Source organism: Sus scrofa, chromosome 8 (genome assembly GCF_000003025.6).
Source record: "Sus scrofa isolate TJ Tabasco breed Duroc chromosome 8, Sscrofa11.1, whole genome shotgun sequence".
Taxonomy (NCBI): domain Eukaryota; kingdom Metazoa; phylum Chordata; class Mammalia; order Artiodactyla; family Suidae; genus Sus; species Sus scrofa.
Window position 1 is genome coordinate 88,302,087 of NC_010450.4, and position 20,012 is coordinate 88,322,098.

The window sequence follows — 20,012 nt, forward strand, 5'->3', positions numbered from 1 at the left end:
TATTATCCCTGTCTGCCAGCCGCTGGCCAGCTGTCATGAAGAATGCCCAAACTGTATGCTAATACAGTAACTCAGATGCTCCACCCTCTACTCTCAGGGTGACCAGGCTGTTGACCTTCATGTGACTCTATCTTATACCAGGTATTTTTCAAACCTTCACACAAAGCAAGTTCCTCACACAATTACAACTTGAGCTTCCATACTGCCCCCTTACAATTTATGAACATTTCCACCGCAAGAGCTGACCCGACCTTAAAGATTTCCTATGCTGCCCTCAGTGCGACAGAACAAGGACAGTTGTAGAGCCACGGCTTGTAAGCACTGTGGAGGAAAGAGATCCAGACAGATATCCAGAGTGAAGCCTGGGTTTGCTCTTCTTCTTCTTTTTTTTTTTTTTGCTATTTCTTGGGCCGCTCCTGCAGCATATGGAGGTTCCCAGGCTAGGGGTCTAATTGGAGCCGCAGCCACCAGCCTACACCAGAGCCACAGCAACTTGGGATCTGAGCCGCATCTGCAATCTACACCACAGTTCACGGCAACGCTGGATGGTTAACCCACTGAGCAAGGGCAGGGACTGAACCCGCACCCTCTTGGTTCCTAGTCGGATTTGTTAACCACTGCACCACGACGGGAACTCCTGGGTTTGCTCTTCTTATGCCATAGACATGCTCTTTGAGCATAAAGCAGGGAAAGTTCCTGGACCCCTGTCAAATAGTTCAGGTCATAAATGGGGAGATATCTCTTCTCTTACTTCCCTCTTCCAGGTGAATATTGGAAGACCCTTTTCTGGACCCTCCTTTGTACCCCATATTCAGCATAACCTGCTCAAGGGTTTTAAAGTGTGCAGGATCTGCTGGAATGGGAGGTCTGTGTACTGCAGACCATGTTTCACCTTCAGCGAATGGCTACTATTTAGAAGCCTCTCACTAGTCACATCCAGAGAATCCCTGGCCTCATGTGCTAGAAGGCCCAGCTTCTATCTGTCATATTCTTTGTATCTCTCCTTCTTTGTAGTTCTGTGGGTTTTTTCTTTCTCTTTAAAATACCTCTTTTTCCATTTCTCTCTTTTTCTCCCTCAGTTGTCAACTGCCTCTTTAGGCTTTTATTGAATAGAGTTCTATGTTTTGATTTCAATGCTTAATTTAAATATAACAGGGGCAGATTTGACTTCAGTATAACTTGGAATTTTTTTTTTTCCATCGTAAGCAAGTATGCGTCTGGTTATGAAACTCTGTGATCTCTGGTGAAGTTATTTTTCATTCTGGATCTGTAAGCAATCCCATTTGATAGGTGGGTTCTGATCCAATCACCATTACCATAATGCTGCTTTTTCCAATGTGGCAGATGTAAACTGTTCTACTACAGTGGGGTTATATCAGTCAGGGTCCCAGCGGGAAACAGATGACATACTCTAAATGGGTTAATTTAATGAAAGTTTATTCTCAGAGTCTCTATTTAAAAAGGCATGGTATAAGGGAACCACAGGGAGTGGTGGTATGGCAGAAGTGGAGGTGTTACTACCCCTGAGCTCACAGAACTTGCAGAGCCTTAGTTTCCTGGGGAAGAGCAGTAACATTTTCAGGGGGATTTCCATCTTGAATCAAACTTGCAGGGAGGGAGCCTTTACTTTTCTTCACAGAACCGCCTGGGGTTTCCATTCACTGAACTCTACTGAAGCCAGAGGATTTTGATGTCATCACAAGTCAGCTGCCTGGGAGCAGAGACCAAGATGGTGGAAATAGGAGAGTGGCTTTGGAGGGGCTAAAAGTAGATATCTAGCACAAGGATCCTGGTTTTGCAAGTCTATACTCATTTAAGTCATGATTAAGTATCATTTAAGCCTTACCACTCTGGGTGAGGAACTCAATATTATTAGTCATTTGTTAGTCATCCCTTATTTTGGGTCACAACCATTATTTTGGGTTATATATAATTACATACAACTTCTGTGGTTCTGACCAGATGTCTTCTGGCCATCTCTCCTGGTTGTATATAAAGCCCTGTGGAAGGCTGATCCTCTACTGTCTCTCTGGAATTGCTGTTCAGGGAAACTCAGCTGCTGAGTGTTTTTTTTCTTGTTGTTTTTTTTTTTTTTTTTTTTTTTTTTTTTTTTCACAATTCAGAGGTTCCCCTTTCAGAAACCATGAGTCTTCTTCCATTTCCCATTCCTCATGTTGGTTCCTTCACCTGCACTTGAAACACATGATCTCCTTCATTTCCCCATTTGACAATGTGGTCAAATCTCTTAGTGGACTTAGATCAGCATTGGAATACTCACATCTCTACAGGGACCAGACAGGTATTTAAATGAGTGTTGGGTGGATAAGTATAGGGTGGAGCTGTAAGTCCAAGAAATATTTCACATTCCTTTTATTCTACAGTCAGGTAAATCACAGAGCCAACGTGATGCTAAATGACAGCTAAAGCTTGAATTCAAGAAATAGTGGGGCACTGGCTTCTCTACTTTAGCTGTTTGCTTCCAACTGGGACTATAAGCTATTTTAAGATACATTGGTAATTCAGATTTTCATGTAAAACCTCTAAATTTTTCAGCACTGACAATGGGAAGCTATAGCAAGATATGAAGAGAAATACTGCAGTGTTACAAGGAGGGGATTAAGAAATAAACTTTTTGGGGGATAATTTACAAAGCTGAGGGTCAAGACAATAGGCAGGTAGTTCCCTGCCCTTTCATCATCCCACAGGGGAGTGGGCTGGGTCACATGAAGCTGCTAGACCTCAACTTCCTTTGGAAGAACTGTGCACACTTGCTACTATTATTATTTCTAGTAATGCATGTGTGAAAAACCATCTGGGTGTAGGGAATAGAGTTTTGAGCTTAGGCAATAAGCAATGTGGAGTAAACACCATCTATGCAGGGAGTTGTTTGGAAATACCAGATGTTACCTGGCAAAATCATAAGAAGTTGGAGTTGCCTTCCTGAGAGAAGGAAGCCCTGTTCCAACGGAAAGTTGGGCTCCCCAAGTGCTGGTTAGCTCATTGCTAAAAACTTGAGTTTTGTTAGATATTCTTGTTTATTTCTCTCTACTGCTGCTAATTCAGAAGTTTTGAAATAAATGCCACTAAAGATATGCCAAAAAAAAACCCAAAACAAAACATGTCTTGAGTTTGAGAAACTTTCAAATAGAAATTGGAAAATGAAATATCTACCTAGGGATTTTCTACAAAGGTGAAGACTAGTCTTAAACCTGAATTTCAACTCTCACACTGAAAAGACATCCTCCTTTCCCCTGAGGTCAGGGAAAACCCAAATATTAGGAGGAAATTAAATGACTCACTATTCTCCTGGGGAACAGAGGGATACATTTCATTTTTTCCTGATGAATCTGTAGCAGATAAAAGCAAAATGCAAGATGTTTTTCAATACCCTGTTATAGTAGATTCTTTTAAAAAAAGTTTTATCGAAGTATAGTTGATTTATAATGTGATAATTTCTTCTGACAACAGAATGTTTCAGTTATACATATACACACATCCTTTTTTTTCAGATTCTTTCCCCATATAGATTATTATAGAATATTGAGTAGAGTTCCCTGTGCTATACAGTAGGTCCCCATTGGCCAATCATTCTATACACCACTGTGTGCATATGCCAATCTTGAGCCCTCAGTTCATCTCTTCCCCCCAACCTGTCTCTTTTGGTAAAAAAAGTCTGCAAGTCTGTTTCTGTTCTGCAAACAAGTTCATTTGTATCCTTTTTTTTTAGATTCCACATATAAGTGATATCATACAGTGTTTGTCTTTCACTGGCCAACTTCATTTAGCATGGTAATCTCTAGGTCCATCCATGTTGCTGCAAATGGCATTATTTCCTTTTTATAGCTAAGTAATATTCCATTGTGTGTATGTACCACATCTTCTTTATCTATTCCTATATCAATGGACATTTATGTTACCTCCATGTCTTGGTTATTATAAACAGTATTGCAATGAACATTGGGGTACAGGTCTTTTTAAATTATGCTTTTCTCTGGATAGATGACCACAGGTGGGATTTCTGGATCATATTAGTTCATTTTTAGTTTTTTGAAGAACCTCCATACTCTTTTCCATAGTGGTTGCATCAATTTACATTTCCACCAATAACCTGTTATAGTAGATTCTTAATGAAAGACTTATCTCTAGTTGTAATGTCAAACAATAATCAGTATGGAGGCTGCAAAGAACAAAGAGCTTTATTTGGAGTCTTAAGAATTGCAATTTGGGAGGGAAAGATTTGGATAAAACCAAAAAAGTGTTCCACAGAAGAGAAAGAATCAGGAGCTAATAAATACAAAATCACAAGGTTGTTAAAGTTGCCCAGTGAGAAATGTGATTGATTCTGATGCAAGCTGGGAAATGCTTGTCCTTAAGGAATCATGAGTTGTTTTAGGATAAGTGTCTGATAAGTATCTTGAGTAGGACAATAAATGGACAAAAGCTTGATTCCATCAAGGCTGAAACATACATAAGTCACACTTTCTCATTAGCCTCCCTGCTCAGTAGAGAGCTCTCTTAGCAGTACCAACTCCATTTTTATTTTCCTTTCACAGTAGAAAAATTAGAATCTTTAAAACTGACCAGAGAAGGAGCATGTCTTAGTGGGAGGAAATGGCTGGACTATAGGATCCTCTGCTTTTCTTCATGAACTCTTTTTTTTTTTTGTTTAAATTGGGGTGCTTATGATTGCTCTTCTGCTAACCCTCATCGGCTCAGGGCTGGGATGTGGGCAGCAGATACTGTTCCCTGTTAATGCTCTAGAACAAATGTCGATTCAACTTACTTTTCTTGGTCTCCATAGGGCTGTCCTATTTATTTATTTATTTATTTATTTATTTATTTATTTTGTCTTTTTGTCCTTTCTAAGGCTGCAACTGGGGCATATGGAGGTTCCCAGGCTAGGGGTTGAATCGGAGCTGTAGCATGTGGCCTACGCCAGAGCCACAGCAATGCGAGATCCCAGCCACATCTGCGACCTACGCCACAGCTCACGGCAATGCTGGATCCTTAACCAACTGAGCGAGGCAAGGGATCAAACCCGCAACCTCATGGTACCTAGTTGGATTCGTTAACCAACCACTGCGCCACGATGGGAACTCTGGGCTGTCCTATTTAAATAAGACTTTAGTGGTGCCATGAGAAAATATTCACTCACTCATTATTTAGCAAACGTACACTGGTGCTTCCCACATGCCAGGCATTTTGCTACGGCTAGAGATTTATTGGTGAGCAAAATTGACCCAGGTCCTCCCTTCCTAGTATTCCTCCAGGGCTCGTTAATACAGGGTGGTATAAACTGAATAATTTTAATTACCATACATATTTTGTTCAACATCCTGTGTTCTGCTGTACAGACCTTTCTTAGCTCCTGGCCTTCTTCCAGGTGGTAGAAGCTGCCTTACTTATCCTTGGCTACATGGATATCTACTCCTCTCAAAATTCAGGCCCATGAGAAGAAGCATCAGACCCATTCATTGTCTAGCCTCCACGATTCAGCCTCATTCATTCATTTTGAATTCGACCAATATTGAGCACATATTTTGTTTTTTGTGCTCCCTCCTCCTTGGCAACCATGAGTCTGTTCTCCAAGTCCATGAGTTTCTTTTCTGTGGAAGTGTTCATTTGTGCCATATATTAGATTCAAGTTATAAGTGATATCACATGGTATTTGTCTTTCTCTTTCTGACTTCACTTAGTATGAGAATCTCTAGTTTCATCCATGTTGTTGCAAATGTCATTATTTTGTTTGTTTTTGTAGCTGAATAGTATTCCATGTGTATATATGCCACACCTTCTTAATCCATTCATCTGTCAGTGGACATTTAGGTTGTTTCCATGACTTGGCTATGAGCACATATTTTGTATCAGATACTGTTTTGGGTATTGAAGATATAGCAAATGACTTGGAAACTTATATATAAGAAATATATTACATATAGGGAATGCAACAAATAACTATAAAATATACAATATGTGTGTATATGTATTTGTATGTAATATGTGTAACTGTATCAGTCAGAATTCATTCAGAAAAGCAGAGTCACTCTGTGATTTGTGGAATAAAGGATGGATTATAGGAATCAGTCCATATGTATCTGTGAGAAGAGCCAGGGAGGTGAAAATCTGGAAGTAGGAGTCAGGTCAGGAAGAATCCTCTTTCTGCCTGGAGCCGTGCATGGGTGGACAAACCAGAGCCTCCACATCAGGCACTTGCACTGGGGGAGGTCATGGAGGGGCCTTTGGGAAGCTGCTGCCTCAGGGGGTCCACAGCCCTGTGTCTGGTTGTGAGCATGGGGGCCACCATGGGCATAAAGGCCAGCGGTCAGGAAAAACTAAATGCAGAGCAGTGGATTGGAAGGGCAAATCAGAACCCTTGGGGCACCTTGACTGTGACCATGACCATATCTGACTGCATTTACCCTTTTACTTCTACATTCCAAAGGTTTGTACAGGTGTCTTTATTTTGGTCCACTTTAACCTGGAACCATACAGAGAAGGATATTTTTGGCAAGCGTAGTTTGCATCTTTAATCAGCTTGACATTGCACAATCTAGCAAAAGAAGTGTATAAGTAAATGGGGCTAAAATCTTTGGTGAAAGGAGCATTTTGAGCTGAAGGCATTTGAAAAACAGCAGAGGCAGGGTGAGGCTTCCACTAAACTCCCTTAACTGAGGATGATCCTCCTGAAGGAACAAATTGTCATGAATCCCCTGCCTGGGGAAGTTTCATCCTCTAGGGAAGATTGGCTTTTAACACAGGGGAGACAAGAAGTCAAAGCTACTTGGATTTCTTTGTCACCAACTGATACACTTTGTCACAAACTATCATACCTCCCAGCTATTCTTCTAAGTGTTGTTGCGTTTTCCCTAAGCATCATTTGCTCTCCCTTCGGTGGTTTACATCTCCACTCCCCTTCCCCTATTGAGTCAGAATCTAAGTTTCAAATCTCACCACTTTTTTGGAGGGGGTATTCACTTTTTTCTCTGATACTCCAGTGCACATAATATTAAAAATGAATGAATTTATATACCTTTTCTCCTGTTAGTCTGCCTATTGTCAATTTATTTCACAGCCCCACTTATTGACTATTGGAGAGTGGAGGGGTAGGGTTCCTTCCGTCCTCAAGGAAGCATACACACAGAATATTGGCCTGTAGTGATTTATCACCACACTTTTCTGAAATGGCCCCATGAATACATTTACCTGGGTGATGATTTCTAAGAAGTTGTTACTCTTCTCAATAATAACTTATCTTAAAATGACGCTGAATAGGATTTTTTTTTAAAACAGCCAGAGAGTCTAATAGATTTTTGTCTCTCTTGGGTGCATATCATATTTGGCAGAAAATCTTCCTCTTCACAAGTGCTTAAAATAGCACGTGCACAACCCTGTGACAGATACTGTACAATTTCCTCCATTTCAGAGCCTGTGTGGATGTCAACAGACTTCCCATCAGTTAGAAACTCTCATAAATCACAAGTTCTTGTTGTCCTGTTAGGTGTTCACTTCTTGTTGGGTGAAATCCATTTAGAGAACATGCCCACCTCTGTTTAACTCATTCCCTCCAGAGAACCGGGAACACATATTGGTGTTCTCAAATGACAAACGAGAGGTGTTACTTGGCAAGGGCTACTGAATCTGAGGCAAAAACAGTCATCAGGGATTTTCCTTAATGACTGCTGTCAATTCATGGCTGCAGAGTCCTTGATATTTTTGGGGCAAATACTGCTACAATGAACACATAATTACAACAAAGGGAACTTCCAATTTTTTTTCAACCACAATTTCTTTTTCTTGAATGGAAAGAGAGGGTCATCTCATATTATGAAAAGTTTATTCCAATGCTTCTTTCACTTTATTTGATGAGCAAAATCTCCAGGTGATGCAAGGGCACAGTTCTGAGGGAGAGGAAAGAACTGGGTTTCTATTCACAGCTTTTACTATGTGTGGCTTTGGGTTATTAACCATTATGGGCTTGTTCCATCTCTCTCTCTCTCTCTTTTATTTATTTTTTTGCCAAATGGGCACCTTAAAGGATTTTTGTGAGGACTAAATGAGATAAGTAATTCAGGTGCTTAGCTAATTGTAAGTACTCCATAAATGTTAATTCCTTTACTACAATACTCAATACAAAGTAATTTTATCATGGTAATAATGCACCCTTCTCTCATAAAGCTATCACAAAGAGGCTTTTGTGGGCATTGATTTTCCTCATAAAGACTGATGCCTCCTAGATAGGTAATAATAGATTTGCCGAAGACTTCTCACTGCTTTTTGCATTGGAGGGACCTTAGCTAAAATAGGTTGTCAGAATAAGAGGTGTCGAAGTAAGATTTCAGGCCCAAGATGGAGCCGCTCCTGCCTGGCGTTCCATGTCACAAATGGAACTTTCATGTTTCTATAAATGCTCTACCCAGTATCTCTAAATTCCAAGCCCACTCTGGACTTGATGCATATTTCCTTGATCTTTTCAAATAAGGTCAGATAATTCAACCCCAGCGAATCATGCTGTTTCCACCTGCTGCTTCTAACGCTCTGTAAAACTCACTCTTGTCCAAAATCCCTTGGGAAGAGGGCTCTATTTGTGTCCTCCCTAATTCTTGGGTTGTTTTTCCTTGAATAAAGGACATCAGCCTCAACTAAATTTTAGTTTTGTCATTTGACTGAGGCTTCTGGAAAGATGGAAAAAAAATCTCTAGTCATGTTCTGGAAGATGTTTGGTATTTTTTATAGAATGATGGAATATTGTTTTGCCTAATAGCAGGAAGAAAACATAATCTATTTAACTCTCAAACAACCAGCCATGGGATCGATTCGGTTATATGTAAGTGGGGATAGTTTTTACTGTTATGGAACACAACCAACCATTGATTGACTAGACCTCTAAACAGGCATGTTTGTGCTTTCTTCACTCTAGACCTAGGTATGAAAAAAATCTTGATGTTTTACTTCTTTTCTTGACACCCATAGAAATATTTCTCAACTGAAAAATCTCATATTTTTATTAAAAAGAAAGAAGCCTAAGAAAAAACACTTGAGTCCTGAAGCACCCCAAATAAAATATTTTCCTCATGTTTATGCAGACGAATAAGAGTTTCTAACCAGGATACTTCATTGCCAGATTATTCTTCACAATCCCAGGGGGATCTCAGATGTGAGCCAAACCCCAGATTTACATTTGGGCTCCTTGGAAATTATTTGAATAAGACAGAACAGAATGTACCGCTGAGGCTATAATTTACCTGAGTGTTATGTTCTTATTATGAAAGAGTACAGTAGCTTCTGAGTATTGCTTATGAGTTAGGAGAACTTGTCTCTATAGATAATCATTAAATGTTATATAAATTTATGTATAAAATTACATTGTAATCATAAGTCATATGCATTAGCCTAGCGAACCTATTTTAACTTTTACGGGGACTGGAATGCCTTGGAAGTTCCTTAATTGAGATGGCAATCAGTATTAAAATGATTTGAACTATGGTTTGGCTAAAAGACCTTTGGACAAGGAGTCAGAAGACCTGGGTCATGGTAGCCATGTCTATAAAATGAATGGGTTCCTCTAATGACCTCTCAGGCCCTTTACGGTGTTATCATTATAGGAAATCACCTTCAGCCCAAGCGCTGGAAGATATCCTTGCTGATGAGGTTTTCTCAAATTAGAAATGCAATTTCCCTTTTCATACTATTTTAATTGATTTTATGATATAAAATCCATTAAAAATCTTCTGTCTAACCTCTTTCTCCTACTTAACTAATGGTTCACTTATCAGCCCTTATGATGGGTACTAGGGCAAAATAAAAAATCACAAAATAAATGGAGTTGGATGGGATCGTGACAGATCATCTGGCCTGGCCATCTGCAACTGCAGCATGCTTTAGTGTTCCCTTGCTCTATAAATAACCAGAGTATCCAGCCAACTCTGCCTCACTTTAATATGGCCCAAAGTCTGGTCAAACTTGGGAACTTTCTTTATTTATCCTTGGAACTCTTTTGCTTGACTTGGCTGAGGTTTCTGGAAAACTATCTGATTCTAGATTGGAGTCTGAAATGATTAAGTGTAGAAAATTGGATTCTACAGGCAAGGCAGAATCCAGATAATTTTGCATACACCGTCTCCATTTTTCCCCCATCTCTGTCTTGAGGGAAGTCCCATCTCTGCCTCTAACCCCTGGTTCCATCCCCATCTCTTAGGGGTTTAAAGAGAGAATGCATGAAAAGCTAGTGCTAAGCGTGAAGTTGGCACTTAAAAATGGCTTTGCACAACTTCTGCAACGTGAGATCCTTGTGTCTTCTTCATTACTGTTTTCTGCACACCTAGAATGGTTCCTGGTACATAGGAGGTGCTTGGAAAATACTTAGTGAACTTAGTAACTAGCTCATGTGTTTTCTCCTGTCTTTTCAATTTCTTTTTTTTTAAGAATAAGCTTTTTTTTTAAAAATTAAGAACAGTTTTATATTTACAGAGAAATTACAAAGATAAAACAGGGTACCCATATGTCCTAAACCTCCTTTCACCTATTATTGCAATCTTCTATTAATATTGTACATTTGTTGTAATTAATGAACCAATACCAATACATTGTTATTAACTAGAGTCCATAGCCTATTCAGATTTCTTTAGTTTTAATCTAATGTCCTTTGGCTGTTCTAGGGTTCCATCCAGGATACCACGTTCCATTTAGTCTTCCGGTCTCTTAGGGTCCTTCTCCTTCACTCTTTCTGAGTTTCCATTTCACTCTCTTTTTCTCTCACTTGAAGAAAAGTTATTAAGGGGAAAGGGAGATTGGTGGGGGGGTGTCTTCTTCAGTCACTGGTCTTTGACTAGAAATAATGGAAAGTTCTGGTGAGTGTGTGCACACACAGGACAGGACAAGAGAACTTCTGGGAGAGAGATTTCTCTAGCTGATGTGTGAGCAAGGATTCCCAGAGGAAAGACTCATAGGAGCTAGTTTATTCCAACTGCGAATTCCGCCTTGAGATGCTTCAGAGAGAATTGGCTGAGGGGTGTGGATAAGAAGCAGCTGGAGGTTAAGGCTTAACTCCTGTCTCCTAATTTCCCGCATCAAACCCAGTTAGCCAGTGGGTACTTGGCTTCCTGCAGAAGAGGCCTATCTGGCTTTTTGGTGCAGGGCAACCTTCGTCCTTCCTTGCAATGCTTCCCTTTCTCCTTCAAGTTCTTTAAGGTCTCTGTTTTCCTGGCTCCTGACCTAGAGCAGTTTCTAATGTTCAGTGATGCCCAGGAGTATTTAGGTGCCCTTGTGAAGTGCTCTAAATTGCAAGAGAACAAGCCATAAGACATTTTTTTTTTCTTTGCAGACATTTCTTACCCCATCCAGTTTGCTTCCTCCCTGCTTCCAACCTGCAAACCACACCTGAACCAGATTAAACTAGTTCTCCCCAAAGCCCTTCATGCTCTCTAGATTTCTGAGCCTTTACAGGTACCTCACATTCTGCCTGGACTGCCCTTCCTGAGTCCTTATGTGGCAGGTTGAAAGTAGACCCCCCCAAAGATCTCCATGTCCTAAACCCTGAACCTGTGAATGTTACCTGCTATGGACAAATATGTAAAGGATCTTTGGGTATTTGAAGTAAATGATCTTAACGTGGGAAGATTGTCCTGGATTACCTGGGTGGGTCCTAAATGCAATCAGCTGTATTCTTTTATAAGGGAGGCAGAGGGCCCTCTGACCACATGGAAGAGGAAGAGGCATCGTGAAGACGGAGGTGGAGTTTGCAGTGAAGTGAGAAGAAGCCAGGGCATTCAGCAGTCCCCAGAAGCTAAAAGAGCTGAGGAGCAGTTCTCCTGAAGGCTTCAGAGGAAGCTCAGCTCTGCCAGCATCGGCCCAGTGACACTGCCTTCTGACTTCTAGCCTTCAGAACCGTGAGTGAATACATTTCTGTTTCTCCAAGCCAGCAATACTCATTTGCTGCAGCAACCATGAGAAACAAATACACCCTTCATACTGTGCTAGCTCCTCCTTAATAGCTCAAGTGTTACCTCCTCCAAGAAGTTCTTCCATATCTCCCTTGGTCTAAGTTACATGAACCCCTTACATGCAAAAGGAGCTTGTTATCCCTTGTGTTAGAGGAATAATCACCTTTCACTAGAAATGTCTCTTAATTTGCTTATTTCATCCCTAAATTGTGACACCTTGAGGGCAAGGCCCACGGCTTTCATCTCTTCCTCTTCTGTGCTCCTGAAGGGGTGACACATGGTAGGTTTTTTGTAGTAGCTACAGGCAGTTCCAATTGGAAGGCACAATTACCATATTCAACTTTCTTTTCAACCTCAGATTGGAGAGATTAATCATACTCTGTTGTCGGATTCCAAGGCATGTTTATGCTGCATTCCACCTAGGGGGTATGGGGCGTGATGCAGCTCTCAACTGAGGTAGCTGTGAGGTTGGGACCTGCCTCGTGGTCCGCACTGACCTCCTCTACACCCCGCTCCATGCTCACTGAGGAGGGCTCTTGTCTAGCTTCCCTTCTTTCTGGTGCCACTGGGCTGAGGTGGGTCAAATCTAGTCCTAGTCTCCCCTTTGATGTGAGGGACTCAGCCCAAGGTTTGGGTTAATTTCCTTCCTGTTCTTTAAAGTCTATATGTTTATTGCTTCTGACTTTTGGCGTTTTTATCCCTAATCCAGGATGTGAAGTGTTGTGCCATTGCTTATGACTTGGCATGGGTGGAACAGCCCTGTGATGTGGTCCATCTTGTGAAGATGAGCCTCAGGGTGTTGTTCAGGTCATATGCTGGCAGAGTGACTGGGTTTCTGATTTCTAGTCAGAAGGTTGTTGTGGGAATCTGGATACGGAGCCATGGAGGACCTGGATGGGCTGATGATGGTGCAGAGAATAAAGTGGGAAGGGATTACACCAAAACTCATGCTATTGTTATGTGCATTTCCAGCCCCTATTAGTCTGAATTTTCTATTTAAGCATAAATGGTCATCAATACCGAATTGGTAACTCCTGTGATTTTTTTAGAATATTAGGCCCTCTGACAGTCCCCCCCCCCTTTTTTCTTTTTGGGGAGTCCTGTCTTTTGTCTGCTTGGTAGAACATCTCCCCAGCGCTTGTGCTCCAGGCTTCTTGTCAAATGGCCTCTCCTGAAGCTCTTACACTCTGGAACAAAGGCATGACTCTGCCGGTCCTCCTCCTCCTTTCCTCCCATCATTCCTAATTAGGATAGGACCTTTACTTATTTCCCTAGACTGAAGTGACACCAAACTGTTGGAGGAGAAGGGGGACTGAGAGAATAGTCAAGTTGGAGCCAGTCCCGGGGATGGGCAGCGAGGTGAGGAGCCCTGGCTTTGTGCAGGAAAGGATTCAAGAGTGAGTGAGCCAGAGTAAAGTGAAATTAAGTTTCTTTAGAGAGAGAAACATTTTGTAGGCAGGATGTGGGCTATCTCTGAAGGTGAGAGTGGCTCGAGGTGCGGGGGTCATTCATTTTTATGGGCTGGGTATTTCAAAGACTAACAAATGGGAAGATTATTCCAAATATTTTGGGAAAACGGAAGGGATTTTCAGGAGTTGGGCCACGTCCCACTTTGAGGCCTTTATGGTCAGACTCTGAACTGTTGGGGCTACAGTGGGTGTGTTAATTTGCATATGCTAATATATCACAATGAGTGCATAACGAGGCTCAAGATCCAGGGGAAGTCAAATCTTCTGCCATCTTGGGCCTAGTTGGTTATAACCAGTTTATATCATATCCTCAATGCTGTATCATTCTTTTAATGGTTGTGCCCTGCCTCCTTCATTTCTGTCTCAAAACCATGCATTTATTAAGATTTTATCAACAGTTCTGGCATAGTGGTAGAAAACACCATGGGAATAGATTTACTTACAACCACTATGAGACTTGTGTGTTCTCCCACATTTCACAGTCCTAATTTGGTCTTGGGCCTCAGCAGTTACCCACCTCTCTCAAATACTCACCAGACACCACCTCTTTCCCCCCTGGAGGGCTCTGAGCAGCTGCCTAGAGCCCAAACCCAATTACCATGCAGCTCAGAGAGGGCGAGGAACTCCTCAAGCCATTTTCTGATTCAAGATGTTTGGAAAGGGAACATCCTTTCCCTTCATGGGAAGCCACAAAAAGTCTTGCAGGACAGTGCCCAGCAGGCCAACATCTGTGCATTCAGGCTTTGCTGCCTTTTGAAAACCCACAGCATGAGAGCTAACAACTGTCCAGCACGGCTCCTTGGAACAAGATTTCTTCCAATGTGAACTGAAGAAAGTTCTGCAGGTTTTTCTGGCAATCTTTTCAATGTCAGAGCTCTATTTACTGTGAAAGGCAGTGAAACATCCTCAGCAACAGAAAACTGACAGAATCCTCCACAATAACAAGGAAAACTTTGAAACACAGCACACTGCATCAGTTAAACAGAGCCTGAACCAATCCTCTCTGGCACCCCCCCTTCTTTTTTCCCTCCTACCCAAACAAGGGTAGCTCCTAAGAAGAGTTCTATTTGCATCTCAAAAACAGTATACCAACTCGTCTAAAACAACTTGTCTAAAGCATAAAACAGTTGGATGGTGACTTGAAAGTTTCTTTCAGGATCAATGGATCGATTCTTTACATTTGTGTAATTAAAGAACCCATTCTGGTAACTTCCCTCTGAGAAAGTATGTTCCACAGCTGATTGCGTTTGTGCTTCCACCACTCACAAGGCTTTAAAGGACCTTGAGGCTTTGACGTGACAGTTTTTGGGCTTCTTCTCATTAAGGTTTCAAAAACCCTGGTATCCAGGCCTTGGTAATAAAATAAAAACTTTTTCATAGTAACTCTGGCAGAACAGGTGTTTCCCTGACATGTAGTGAAAATGGAGAAAAGCAAAGCTTTTTGAATCTGGGTAAGTGTGGTGTTGATAGGCCTGGGCTGCTAAGAAGGGAGAATGGTTTTGGATAAGATAAAACTTGGGGTTCAGGTATAGAAACTTCTTGGCAACTCAATTCCCTGTGGTGGGGTTTGGGTGAAAATGGGATTTTTCAGAATTGACAGTTTTCAAAGTAGTCCAGTTTAGACAAGTTAGCAGATGATTTTAGTACAATTTTAAAAACTTTATATTCTCATTAATACAAGATGAAGACACCTGTTAAATCATTATCATTACTGCCCAGCATTTCTCCAGAATTTGATAACAGGAAGCAAGGTCTCACCAATAACTCAATTCATTTTCATCATTACGCTTAATTATATTATACTTTATCTGCATACATACGGCATCGAATCCATTAGTTATAATTAAAATTTTATTTTAATTACTATTTAAGTGTTTTATTTTTGAAACTACCCTAGAGGGTTTCATTTTCTCAGGTAGTAAACAATAGCCATTTCTCACCCTCATTTAAGTGACTTGCTTTTTCTTTGACTTTACAAAAACGGACAATTCTTGATATTTAGTTAATATATTACTTGTTTGATTTTCTATTTGTTAATAAAACATTTTTCTTTTGCCTGTTTTTTCTTGCTTCTAGAACTTTCTCTTATTAAGAGGCAAGCACGTACTTAGCTCATTAACAGTACCCTTTAATCTTGATGCAATGTGTTCCTCGATGTCAGCCTTAATCTTTAAATAAGCTCTTCTTTCAATTTCAATACACTGGAAATAAGTTCCTTTAGCTTATTAATGACTTATTTATTGACAACCTATTTTCTTGTTGGATTAAAAAATAATTATATTGGCCTGTGTTTGATAAAATTCTAAGTGAATCACTTCAATGTTCTTATCTTTCTGTCTTCAATTTAAGGTAATGAAAATTAATCAATCTGCTGTAGGTACACTAAAATGCAACTTTTCCCTACTGGGTCTGAATAACCTTCATGCATCTGCTGCCTAAAAATACATTAATGATTTTTTCTTGTTTCAGAAAAAGCTGGGAAATAACTATTATTGATTTTTGTTTCATAAAATATCCCCGATTTTTCAACATCTTTATTCAGACTTGCTTAAATTTGTGAGAACTTCAGCTTTCCTTTGAAATACTTTTTAGAAGTTAATACAAGTACTTGGAGAAAATATCTGCAAGCCATATATCCATAAAAGAACTTGTACCTATAATATAAAAAACTCTCAAAACTCAACAGAAAAGAAACAACAACAATACGGTAAATCAACTGTACTCCAATAAAATGTAATACTAAAGCCCAATCCAGTTAGAAACTGGGCAAAAGACATGAACAGACATTTCACCAAGGAGAAGATATGGAAGGCAAACATGAAAGGTTGTTGAACATTATTAGCCCTTAGGATAATGCAAATTAAAACCACAATGAGAGCTCGCCACACACACACATTATAACAGCTAAAATTCAAAACAGTGACAATATCTATGACTAGCAAGGATGTGGAAAAACTTGATCAGTCTTGCATTATTGGTGGCAGTATAAATTGATAAGAGCCACTCTAGAAAATAGTCTGATTTCCTATAAAACTAGAGCCACTCTGGAAAGTAGTCGGGCACTTAGCATAAGCCCCAGGAATTGCATGCTTGGCATTTACTCCGAGAAATAAAAACTTGTGTTGACATCACAACCTGTACACGTACAGCAGCCCTATTTAGAATAACTCCAAACCGGAAACAACCCAAATGTCCCTCAGTGGGTTAATCGTTAAACAGACACTGGTACACCTACACAGTGGAGTACTACTGAGCAATAGAAAGTAACATACAGTTAATAATAGAACAACTTGGATGGATCTGGAGGGCATTAGGCTAATGAGAAAAAGCGATTCTCAAAGGTTATATACTGTAGGATTGCATTTGTATAGTACTTTTGAAACGATAAAACGATAGAGAATAGTGGTTGCTGGAGAATAGAAACAACACAGTGTGTGGGTGCACATAGAGAGCAGCAATATGAGAGAGATCTTCTGTGGTGATGGAACAGGTCTGTATGTTGGTGGTGGTTGTGGTTAGACAAATTTTACACAAGATCAAATTGCATGGAAACACTAATGAAAGTTCAGTAAGTTCTGTTGTTTAGTTAATAGTATTGTCCCAATGTAAGTTTCCTGGTTTGATAATGTAGAACAGTTATATCAAGTGTCAGCATTTGAGAAGTTGAGGAAGGGGTTTGAGGAATTGTCTGTATACTATTTTGGTAACTTAGGAGTTTTCAATCATTTGAAGGTACCTTGTCAGAACCTTTGTGGCAACCTAACTTCAAGGGAGGCTGCAAATAAAGGATACATGAATATTGTGTGAGCACTAATGGCCTCTGCCATAAAGAAGATGCTCTTTGAAAGATGGGTGATAGGAATAGTAAGGTGATCATCAAGATTGTCTTGATTATACTTCAGCTGAAGTGTGTTACTCTATGAAAACTTCAACGTCATGCTATCTATTAGGTATATGGTCAATATCGTTGCCTCAATTTTTTTTCTGCTGGTAATGAAATGCTGTTTTTTGCCTATAAATTGCGAATCTCATTGAGATAATAATTTGGGTCAGACATTCTTTAAAATATATATACAATCTTAAAGCCTATAGCCTTTTGTAGTCAGTAGTCAACTGATGGCTCTCTCCTGATGTGCCTTGCCGAGAACAGTAAATTCCAGTGGAAACTGAGTTTTAAAGGACTTCCAAATTCACCTACCTGTAACGCTCCAGGTAATATTTACCAGTATGCCTTATATCAGCAAGGGTACCAGAAACTCGTTTTGTTACTTCTAAATCCAGTGATATTTTCATTTCCCAGCATAGTTTTGCAAATAACAAAATGCAGGCGGATGACCTACAAACATCATGCTACACACTCCTCTGAAAGTTGAGGGACATAAACGGCCTACCCTAAGGACTTGAGGAGGGGCTTGAGTAGGTTGGAAGTCTTCCCTCCAGGCTACCATTATTCTTAGAGAATTGTTTGTATCTGCACTGGTCCTGGAAATTCTGGGGGACAAGGAATTGTGGTGCATTATGTGGAAATAAAGGGAATTAGGAAGAGCCTGGTTGAGGTCCTGGTTCTCTTTTTGCTGCCATTCTTTGGATTACTACTGTCCCCAAGTGACAATAGAAAAAGGAAATTAGCAATGTGCCTAAGGATACACAGCCACTAGGTGGAGAAAGGGCAAGCAGTGCTGGTATTAATTCTCCACAAACTGGCTCCTCCCTTTCTTTTCCATTGTAGTAGCAGCAGTGATAAGTTGCTAAATGTTCAGCATTGCTTTTCTGAAACACACACACATTTATTCATTTTACAACACCCGATCTGAGCCATGTCTGTGACCTATACCATAGCTCATTGGCAATGCTCAATCCTTAACCCAATGAGCAAGGTCAGGGTTTGAACCCAATCCTCATGGATACTAGTTGGGTTAATTACTGCTGAGCCACAATGGGAACTCCCAAGAAAAATAAATTAGAGGGAAACTTGTATACATTCCAAAAATTGCATTAATTTACATCAACATCTGTACCTATGTGTCTTCTGTCCTCCTGTTACAACAGAATCACGGGTGAACAATCCATGTTATCGAAGGACAACTCCACATGTGGAATAGATCGAATTCCTTTGCAGCTATTCAAGGGCATTGCTCCAGTAATTCTTCCCATCTCTTAAGTCCATGGAATCATTCCCTTCAATGTGCCAACGTGCTGTTATTTTTAACTTCTTAAATATTCATTTTACTTCTCACTCTCTCACCAGCTTTGACCCATTTCTTTCTTCGACTTCAAAGTGATAATTTTTTGGAAGGAGTGTCTACATTCACTGTCTTCAATTTAGTTCCTCCTGTTATTTTTGTTTCTCAGTCTCCTTTGCTTGTTCTTTCTCTTCCCAATTATTTAATGTTGGAGTACCTTCAGGGCTTCAGGGTTGGCCCTTTTCTCAACTCACAGTCTTTCCCTTGATTATCTTGTAGAGTCTCAGCAGTTTAAATATCATCTATGTTCCAATGATTCTGTATTTATACTTCCAGCACAGACCTCAGTATGTTCTTTTGACAAAACTGTACCCTACTTTTGCTGGGAGGTCAAAGACACATTCCAAACTCAAGTCTAAGTCTAGACTCGTGATCTTCCTCTCCAGACGTGGTCCTTTTTATCCCTCGAGTTTCTTGGGACCAAAACCTTGGAGTCACTCTTAACTCTTCTCACATGCCATCAGTCGCTTAGGAAATTATGTTGGCTCCATCTGCAACATATGTTTAAAATCTGATCCCTGTTTCTCACTTCTACTACTACCTGATCTGAAGTACTGTTATTTCTCATATGGATTTTTGGAATTGTTTTCCAACTGGTTAGATTATTCTTGCCTTCTTAGAGTTGATTGTTTAAAACAGCAGTGATCCTATTAAAGGAACATATAACTCCTGTTCAAATCCCTTTGGTAACTCCCATTTCACTTGGTAAAAGTGAAAGAGCTTCAGTGGTTTACACTGCTATGTAGTATCTGCCTCTCAAAATATCTCATTCAATCCTCTTTATCTCCCACTTTCTCCTTTGCGTATGCCACTCTTAGGACAGAGTGAGCACATTTCTCATCATGGACTCTTTTGCTAGCTGATCCGAAAGAGGCTCATTCCCCAGGAATGACCTTCAACTCCCACATCTCCTTGAAGTATCCTTAGAAACCTCACCATCTCAATGGGCCTATTTGACTATCCCATTTAATTGTGCGTTCTGCACTTTCCCCCACATCCCTTTACTAGCTTCTATTTTCTCCATAGCACCAATAATTGTATAACATACTAATTAACAATTGGCTTATTATTGTGTTTATTGTTTATTATCAATTTCATCCCTGTAAACCTCAGTAGAATAATACTGTTTTTTGTTTTTGTTTTTGTTTTGGATTCAATGTCAGATCCTCTAATAATAAATGCTCAATAAGTATTTTCTGTGACCAAGACTAACTATATAACTTGTAGACCCAGTGTAAAGTGAAAATTCAGGTCCCCTCCTAGAAAAATTATTATGAATTTCAAGAGCATTAAACCAAGCATGGGGCCCTTCTGAATGTAGAACCCTGTGTCGCATGCCCATGAAGTTGGCTCTGGTTGAA